This window comes from Heterocephalus glaber, unplaced genomic scaffold (genome assembly GCF_053883595.1).
Source record: "Heterocephalus glaber isolate CG9 unplaced genomic scaffold, H.glaber_assembly_v1.0 deba00000594, whole genome shotgun sequence".
Classification (NCBI taxonomy): domain Eukaryota; kingdom Metazoa; phylum Chordata; class Mammalia; order Rodentia; family Bathyergidae; genus Heterocephalus; species Heterocephalus glaber.
This window is the reverse complement of record NW_028258151.1, coordinates 33,393,258-33,403,074: the sequence shown is the minus strand read 5'-3', so window position 1 is coordinate 33,403,074 and position 9,817 is coordinate 33,393,258. Positions and strand designations below refer to the sequence as shown.

The following is a 9,817-nucleotide window of genomic DNA, read 5'->3' as shown; positions in this document are numbered from 1 at the left end:
GGGACTTTCAGTGTCCTCACAACAATTATTTTGGTCCCTAAAGATACATTGTTGCTTAATTTTAACTGGAAGTTCTTTCAGAGAAAGAATAAAAGTGAGCCTCCTAAAGATCTGGTGACCGAGTTTTTTTTCTTTTTTTTCCCATCCTTTTATTGGCATTTGACCCACGATATAAAGCTCAGTCCCAATACATCTCTGAAAAGCATCAAATATCATTCTTCTTCTTTCTTTTATGAATTCCAGATATATCAAAGGCATATGAACCATACATAGAATTCAGAGCTTTAAGTGGAAACATGCAAAGGCCAATTCCATGTCTCTGGCCAGAGTCAGAGAGCAGAATTCAGGTCTGTCAGTGATTCTGGAGGGGGCGAGAGCAGAATTCCTACGTCTGTTTTCCACATCTACTGCTGATTGTGTGACCTGTGACCTATTTATAAAATGAAGATAATAATTCTTGCTTTTTCTGGAGGTTGAAATTCATGTTACTCATTTAAAATGCTGGAGCTCCTCTGCATGAAAGGCAGCGTTCATCTATTGAAACGGAGCTCCCCAAAGGTAAAGGGTCCCGCAGCAACATCTGTCCCCATGCCATTTTCATTTTGCCAGCAAGCCGCCCAAGAGGCAGACCTGGCCCCAGAGGTAGACATTGTGTGAGTCACCACCAGGCAGGGGAAACCCAGGAGGGCACAGCTCCTTCCGCCACCGCCCGAGGCTTGCAGGATGAGAACTCTCAGAGCAGCCTTATTTGATCATGAGCAGCACTGGCATCTCCACAGTTCTGTTTCTGTAGGAGGAAAGCACGTGGCTGCTCTGGGCCTGAGGACTGCAACTCAACCCCACCAGAGAGAATGCAGTGGCCTCGCCCCAGAAGGGCCAGAAGGAACTTGGCAGAGAGATGGAGAGGGCCAGGTGGCTGGACACAGGAAGCCTTTCTGAAGCCTGAGCTTCTCCTCCAAGTGAACGCCCAGGAAAGGGACCCAAAGAACAATGAAAAAGCCAGGCATGGTGGCACATGCATGTAATAGCAGCACTTAGGAGGCTGAGGAAGGAGGACCACTGTGAATTCAAGGTCAGCCTGGGCTACATAGTGAAACTCTGTCTCAAAAAAGCAACGGATATGGCTGCTGATGACTCTGTACACCAGCACCGAGGGTTAAGCTGGTGCTGAGGGGACTACGGGCACTGGCAACTGTGTCTTGTGGATGTTTGGAGGGGAGACTCCTTGAGCCAGCTGATCACACTTTCTTTTTTTGGTACTGTGGGTTGAACCCAGGGCCTTCACCCTTAGCCACTTCTCCAGCCCTTTTTAAAATTTTTTATTTTGAGACGGGGTCTCACTAAGTTGCCAAGTTGCCCATGCTTCCCCCAAAGTTGAGACCCTCCCGCCTCTGGCTCCCAGAATCCTGGAATTACAGGAGTGTGACATGACACTTGGGTAGAAGACAACACTTTAAAACCAGCTGTAAACTTTACCAGCTCTGCAATTTGGTCACTAACCCTCTCTGGACTTGAGGTCTCAGCTGTGGTCAGGGAGCCGAAACAAGGCAAGGTGTGTAAGAGTGTAATGCACATGGAAGGGGCTCAGTTGATTCGTATGCGGGTTGATCAAAAACTTCAGTGTCTAAATAGAAATTTTATTACAGTGAAAGACATACGGCCATTAATTTCCCTTAAAATCCCCTCCCTCAGCCTGAACATGCTGATCCCATTGTCCTTGCAACTTTTTTTTTCTTTTCAAAATATTTTTATATAGTATTTCTCTGACATTCCTAGATTTGAAATCCTAGGAATAATGTAATAACAACAGTGATCATTTTTACTTCTTATAAAGCCTTTCTTACAGATTTCACTCACCTGAAGATAGAACTGAGATTTTTCTCCTTGCCACTTTCTGAAGCAGTTCTGGAAGTCCTCTTTTGTGAGGGTCTTTACTGGCTGTGATAAAAAATCTGGTGAATGCCACTGCTGGGTACCAGCCAACAGAAGGCAGGCTGGTAAAAACATGACGCTGTGTCCTCATCCACCTTAGTCACCAGATATGACACCAAGCGACTTCTGTCATTTCCTCCAAGTCAAAAGGACCATGAAAGAGAAATGTTTTGAATGGATTCAGGACATTGACGCAGCCAGGACAGTGCAACTAAAGATGCTTCAGAAAGTGGCGGGGGCTGGGGATTTAGCTCAGTGGAGCCACGCCTGCCTTGCAAATGCAAGGTCCTGAGCTCAATCCCGGATACTGGAAAAAAAGTGGTGGGAATGATGGGGTCAGTGTGTTTGGAGCAAGGGGGAGGATTGTGAAGGGGATTCATGGCAATGTGTCTTTTGCTGTAATAAAATTTAAAAATTTAAACATTTACCATATGTTTTGAGCATACTTCTAACAAGATTAAAATGCTAAAAAGTCATTTAAGAATGAGCACATCTCACTACTTTTAGTTACAAAAATCTCTGGGCCAGGAGTGTAGCTCAGTGGTAGAGTGTTTACCTAGCATAGGTGAGGCCCTCCTCCCACCCACTTTGCTTTCTTGCTTTTGAGACAGGGTGTCACATGTAGTCAGGCTGGCCTGGAACTCATGGAGATCCTCCTGCCTCAGCCTCCTACTTCTTGTTTCTTTCTGTGGGATAACGGTATAGGATGGTGCTTCCAGAACAGTTTAATGATGATGGCATTTGTGGAAATCCTGATTGTGCTCTTTCCTCTTTGGGAAATGCTTCTTGTATTCACCAACTTCAGAGGCCGCTTCTTCATGTCTTTCCAAGGTTTTCTCCTGCTGGACTCTGTCAGGTTTCATACGGTGTTGGATTGGCTGCATAAAAAGAATCTGGAAGTTTTTCTGCTTTCTCTTGCTCTGAAACAACTGAAATAGCAGATAGAATTCACCCATGATGCCATTTGGATGTGACACTTTTTGGGGTGTAGCTCTTCAAAAATGTTCTTGATTTATTACTCAGTATTTGGTGAGCATCTCTTAGGATGTGAGTTTTAGAAAACCTCTTCTGGAATTAATTGTAATATTTTCTGTTTTCCTAGAAAGCCAGCTATTCTCTCCAAGGTTTTATTTCTTAACTTAAATTTATTTATTTGGTTTTTTTTTTTTGGTACCAGAGATCGAACTCGGGTCCTTGCACTTGCAAGGCAGGCGGCAGAACCACTGAGCTAAATCCCTGGCCCAGAGAATGCCCTGTTGATGGTCTTGGGTTTGATGATGTGTGATGATACTCATGCTCGTTATGAGGGATACAAGGTGAAAAGCCCTGTATGGAGTCAGGTCCAACTGAAGAGAACTGTCAACCGGATTCTAATCCCAACATCATCATGACCACCTTGCTGGTGACCGTGGGTGGGTAAGTTGCCCCACGGTGTGCTCCCCAAATCCCTTCCCTGTCTCTCTTCTCAGTATTTAATTCATTAATTCATTTACTTCATTAATTCTTCCATCACCTACTGCACACACTTTCTGGGCCACAGCTGCCTTGGGGAAAGTGGAGATGCGAAATGGGGCTGGTCCGGAAGGCCTCTTTTGGCAGGATGGCTACAGGAACACGGACTGGGCCAGTGAGATGCTAGCGTGAAGGGAAAGGCCTGGAGCACAAGGCACCTCAGAGGCTTCTTCCAGTTTCACATTCTGCCCTGGGAAGCTGGACATGGTGGTGCTCGCCTGTAATCCCAGCACTCTGGGAGGCTGAGCCAGGAGGGTTGCAAGTTTGAGCCCAACTGGCATAATTAAGAGACTTAGTGAGGTCCAATCTCAAAGTTAAAAAAATAAAATAAAAGGCTGGGATGTAGCTCAGTGCAAAGGCCTGAGGTTCAATTCCCAGTGCCCCCTCACCTGTCCGGGTACTGGGAGGCTGGACACCCAGGCTTGTGTGTTTGGGGAGGACTCATGGTATAGGAGCTAATGTACAGGCCAGGGATCAGACAATCTTGGGGCAGCGCTGTCACTTTGTAGCTCTCTGATCCTGAGCAGGAAATTTAATCTTTCTGAGTGGGCTTCAGGATCTTATCTGTAAACCGAGAATGGCACAGTCCTGCTCTCAGAATTGCTGCGTGTTTGAATGTGAGCACCAGCCCAGAACTTGATGTGAATGTCCTGCCTCAGCCTCCTGAGTGCTAGGATTACAGGTGTGTGTGCCCCCTTCCTGCCTTCTTCCCAATTGTACTTAATATAACATTTTTTCTCTGTGCTGGAAATTGAACCCAGGGCCTCGAGCCTGCCAGGTGAGCACACCCCACTAATAGTGGCAAGAAGCAAACCTCTCTGGAGCAGGACCCCCCCACCCAGCCCCACCCCGGCGAAACCTTCCCACTTTCTAATTAAGGCTGGCACAGAAGAACCAACTCCATCGAACAACTGGCTTCTGCCTCCATCGGCCTTTGCAGTGGCTGCTGCTCTTGCTGAAGTTTCTGGTGTTTTCTGCCAAAGTTGCCAACCAGACAAAGCAGGATCTCCTCCTGAAGGAATCAGGCAGGGTCTCCCCAGAGCCTGGGCCGAGGAACTTTCTAGGGGCCCAGAGACAAGTCCGAGATCTGAAAAAACTTACTGGTTTTAAAATATGAAAGTAGGAAAATCCAGAGATGTTTAATTAAAATCTATAGGGCCGGGGATTTAATTCAGTGGTTCCGCCCCCTGCCTCGCAAGCACAAGGTCCTGAGTTAGGTCCCTGGTACCAAAAAATAAATAAATAAAATAATTAAAAGTATAAAATGTGACATTGTGTTAATTTCATTAATTGTTGAATTTAGTGTTTTCTTTATATTTGAAAACAACCTGTAGGTTGGATTTTTCTCAATTTGCAAGAGACCCCCGATATGCACAATAATTGCTGAGAAATTTATAGTCAGTTGTAAATTGAGTTGTTTGCCAGTTGTAAATTAAATGAGTATGTTTAGCCAGATTCAATAGCAAAATTTCAAAAAAGCTCTTTGAAAAATTTTACAGTTAAAATTGTTAACATGGGATATTTTACAGTGCTTTATATAAGGCTCCTCGAGGGCTTAGGAAAGTTGTTAATATGTCTTGGCCTTTGCTTAGAAGCCATTAATTCTCTTTTTGATCCTTCATTTTCCCTTTTTTTCCCCCTCAAGATAGCTTATTTTTTTAGCTCTTTGTCAGATATCCAATATTTAAAATTTGTAATAACTTTTTTTTTGACACAGGTCTCACTACGTAGTTCAGGCTTGATTTGAACTCACTACATAGGCCAGGTTGGCCTCAAACTCACAGCGATCCTCCTGCCTCTGCCTCCCAAGAGATGGGATTTCAGGTATGTAGAATTTGTAATAACTTTTAAAAATATTCACAATGTAATAAAAATTGTAGGATATTAAACTATAGATCAGGTTGATCTTAAGTAGTTTAAAAATTCATACATGCATGTAAAAAAAGACTAGAAAGAATTATACTAAAATGTTAACAGGCTCTCTAGGTAGAACAAGATACATAATTATCTTATTTTTTCTAGTTTTCAGACTTTGCAAATTTTCTACAATGAAAATGCATTAAAATCAGAACAACAATTTTTGGTACTTAAAAATTTTTTTCCTACTACAAAAGTAATTTATGCTCATTATAGAAAAATCACAAAATACATATAAGCAGAAGGAAGGAAAAGAATCATGCAAATTCCACCCACCCAGAGACAAGCACTAGGTCCTTTCAGCCCTTTTTATGCATACATAAACATTTATATTTTTATCACAAAACAGGATCATTCTGTACATAGTACTGTTTTGAAACCTGTTTTTTTCCTTCACAATGTATATTGAGAACTCTAAAAAGTGCCAACAGCATATTTCTAGGAGATGATTTTAATGGCAGCATCCCACCACATTTTGAGGATAAACCATAAATTACTTAACCCTTAATATTAGACATTTATGCTGTTTCCTGATCTTCTCTATTACAAATAATACTGTAATAAGAAACATTTCACAAGTCTTCATTTTGTCAGGTAGATCATCGTCCTTTACCCAACTGACATTTTTTGTTTGTTTGATTTTTGAGACAGAGTCTTGCTATGTAGTTCAGACTGGCCTTGAACTCACAGAGGCCCTCCTGCCTCAGCCTCCCTAATATTGGTGTTAGTGGGGAACTTTGTTGCTGTGCTCTTCCCAGGGTTCCTTTCCAAACTCTGGTTCTCCTGAACAAAGAATTGGACACAAAATGAGGTAGCTAGGTGTTTCACATTTATTAAAGGAATTAAAGGTAGGCTAATTAAAGTAGGAAAAGAAATAGGAAATAAGTACGCTCTGCAAAGTGCAGGACCGACCAGTGAAAAAGGGTCACAGCGTCGAGGAGGTTAATGGCTGCAGTCTTTTATAGGCCCTCATTATGACGTCAGATCTAGGCCGTCCTATCACAAACCTGCTTGATCTTATGGCAGAACTGAAGATAATATTCTCTGATTGGTACCAGATGCAGGTACTTCTGCGCATGTCCTGGGTCTCTGTGATTGACAGGTCCTGCCCACTTGCCTACCTGCTTTGCCACGATGCCCTAATCTGCTGCCTCACTGACCAGTGCCGCGTACCTCCCTTTGCTCCTTTTATTCTTGCCTGATATTTCGTGATGATAAACATTTTGGTAAGCAGCTATTTTAATTCCACATCCATGGAGAAGAAGGCAAGAAGTCCCAGCATCCTTGTGTCTTTCAGTAGCGCCCCTCACAGAGCCTTCTGCCACCACCTTGGGCTCTGTCTTTGCCACCACCTGAGCAAGCGTGGGCCCCGCCCTCTGTCCCTCATTGGTCTTGGCACTAGGATGCTGAGTGAGGCTAGCGGAGGCGTGTTTGGGGAATGGAGAGACATTTATGGGACTGGGAGTGGAATAGGGTGGGAAAGAGTGGAGGAGGACAGCAGTGCTAAGGGACAGGTTAGTGACGTTTATCCTGGATGGCATGGTCCTTAAGAAGCTGAGGCAGGCAGCTCTGGAAAGAATATGGTGAGGCCTGGAGGGAGAGTTGGGGAAAACAGATCATAGACCAAAAATAAAAATGGCTAACTTTCTTTCTTTTCTTTTTGGATTGCCAGGCACTGTTCTAAGCATTTGAAAAGGTTTTAACTGTCTTGATCTTTATGATCAAGGAGTCTGGGCCTGGAGATCTGACAGACCTCTGCTGTCAGTGGATGCAGGATGATGATTAAACATGGCTGGGATGAGTATGAACTAGCTGGGTGGAGGGGAGTGGAGAGGAGCTTCTGAGTTGGAATGGCAGGATTGTGACAAGATGTGGGGTGACCACGCCTATAATCCCAGCACTCAGAAGGCTGAGGCCTCGCCACGAGTTTGAGGCGAGCCTGTGCTACATAGCTGCACAGTGAGTTCAAGGCCAGTTTGGGAGATCCTGTCGCAAAAAACCAAAGAAGCAAAAAAGAAGGCTCGCTTGTGCAAGAAGGGCTGGCCTAAGAGTAGTGCGGGGCCACACCTGGAGCTCAAGGGGCATGGAGACCTCAGTCCGGGTGCCATGCATGAGACTCACATAAAGCTTGTTCCTCAGATCTGGAGAGCAAAACTAACAGGTTTGCAAACTTCTCACTTGCTAATGAAGAAACTAATTAAAACCCATCAGTTCTTAAAGACATATGGTTTATTTAAGGTTGATCCAAGATTGATGTTTAGTTAAACAACGTTTTAATAAACCATAAAAACACGTTGGCTTTAATAAGCCTAGTATAGTGCTCCACTGTGCTGAATATCTGTTATCCCACCGCAAATACGATAAAAATGAGACAGTGTGGATAAAACAGCCCCAGGCCTAGTGATTGTTTGAGGTCAGTTTCTGCCATTCTGAGCTCACGATGTCCTGGTGGAGGTAGGTATGGTCAGTGTGCCCATTTTACAGACAAGGAAACAGGGTTCATTGAGAGTGTTAAAAGACTCATACAGCTGGGCATGGTGGTGCACGCCTGTCATGCCAGCACTCAGGAGGCTGAGGCAGAAGGATAGCCATGAGTTCACGCCTAGCCTCCATAGTGTGTTCAAAGCCAACCTGAACTACATAGTTAGACCCTATCTCAAAACCAAAACAAAACAGGGCTGGGGATTTTAGCTTAGTGGTTCCGCTGCCTGGCCTGCAAGCACAAGGACCTGAGTTCGATCCCCAGTACCAGAAAAAAAAACCCAAAAGTGTCATACAGAGGGAATTTGCAAGGAAGGAGAAAACTAGCTGGGTGTGGTGGCCCACAGCTATGATTCCAGAACTCAGGAGGTTGAGGCAGGAGGATCCCCAACAAATTTGAGGCCAACTCAAAAAACCGAAAAGAAAAAGAAAAAAGAAAGAAAACTCAGGCCTGCGGCTATAATGATGTGATAAATTATCTCCAGTTCAGCAGCTCTGCAGTGTAGGCAGGAGTGGCTTGACCGGGTCTGAGGTCTCTAAAGGCTCTGCTAGGGCTGGAAGCTCAGTGTCCAAGCTCTGCCCTGTGGCTCTGGGCCGGAAGCTTGGGTTCCTCCAGGCTGACACGGCTTCACCCAGACTGACTGATCAGGAGTGGGCCGGGGAGGGAGGAAGTAGGGTGAAAGAGCCATCAGGATGGAAATCTTTCTATGACAAATCTTGGAAGTAATATCCCATCAATTTTGCTGCATTGTTCTCGTTAGAAGCGAGTCATTGGGTCCAGCTCACACTCAATGGGAGGGAACTTCAAAAGGGTGTGAACGCCAGGAAGCTGGGCTCCTTGGGAACTATTTTTAGAGAGGTCCCCAGAGCACCCTTTCTACTGGATCTTGTCATTTTCAACTTTGCAGCCTTTTGCCACCTCCTACCACCCCTGCAAAGAGAGGTATTTTATGAACTTCATAAAGTGGCAATGCGGCCAGTTTGGGGCGATTTATATCTTCTCTAGACAACAGCCCTGAAGTACTTAGCAAACCAGGAAGTGGAAAATGGTTATAAAGGGATCCAATTACTTTCATTGCCAAAGCAGTGTAAAATGTAACATGAAAAAAATGGGCTTAATTGGTGAAAAATTAATTAGACAATTAAACTTATTTCTGCTTAAATACATTTAGGTGTTAATTGGTAATCTGACTGGAGGTTTACTTTAAGGTGGATTTGTTATCTTGACTCTGTCCTGTAAGAAATGATCCCTGTTTAATCCTCCGTGAACCCTCCTGGTCTTGCTGAGAACAATGTCGAGTTCATGGTCTTGGTTCTTCTCCAGATGCAGAGATCCGGGTCAGGATGGCCCACAGGGCAAGAAAAGCATTTGGTTTGCAAACCCCAGCAAAAGGAAAACCTTCTTCCCGGCTCAGGGGCTTTTCTAGAAAGGCCAAACCAGACGCGTGGAAAGCAGAGGGACTGCTGACCCTTCCGCCACTCACTACCTGTGTGGTTTCTGGGGGTCACCGGTGGTAAGCATGGGGGTTTGAGTTCACTTCACCCACAAAACCCTGTGATTGTCAAGTGCAGGCTTTCGCCACAGAATCGTAACCCTGGAAAGGGTTTGTCTTTTGAAAATAATGTCTTAGCTTGATCTCAGCGCTAGAATTTGTTTTTTATTTATTTAGGGTTTTTTGTGAGACATTGTCTTGCTATGTAGTTCAGGCTGGCCTCGAACTCACAGTATTGCTGCTGCCGCCTCAGCCTCCCAAGTGCTGGGATCAGAGGCATGGGCAACCAGGCCCAGTTTAGAATGTATTCTGGACAGTGTTTCATGTGCCGGTTAAGCCTAGTGGGTTGGACACATGCTCACCTGCATTCTGCTTTCAAGTTCCATTTAGCGATGAGGACAAAGAAAAGGACCCACAGACCTGGGTCAGAAGGAGGAGAAACTGGGAGGCCCGTAGCAGGAGAAGCCAGCAAGCCAACCCTG

General features: G+C 44.7%; 1 long non-coding RNA gene across 1 annotated transcript in view; it reads left to right on the top strand.

Moving 5' to 3' along the window:
• The window catches only part of LOC147829568 (uncharacterized), a 12,560-nt gene extending 2,743 nt beyond the window's left edge, over positions 1-9,817 (top strand). Inside the window, exons 2-4 of the long non-coding RNA XR_015449036.1 lie at positions 3,110-3,348; positions 5,162-5,268; positions 9,167-9,817. This is a non-coding gene — a long non-coding RNA (uncharacterized LOC147829568). The remainder of the gene's footprint in view (positions 1-3,109; positions 3,349-5,161; positions 5,269-9,166) is intronic.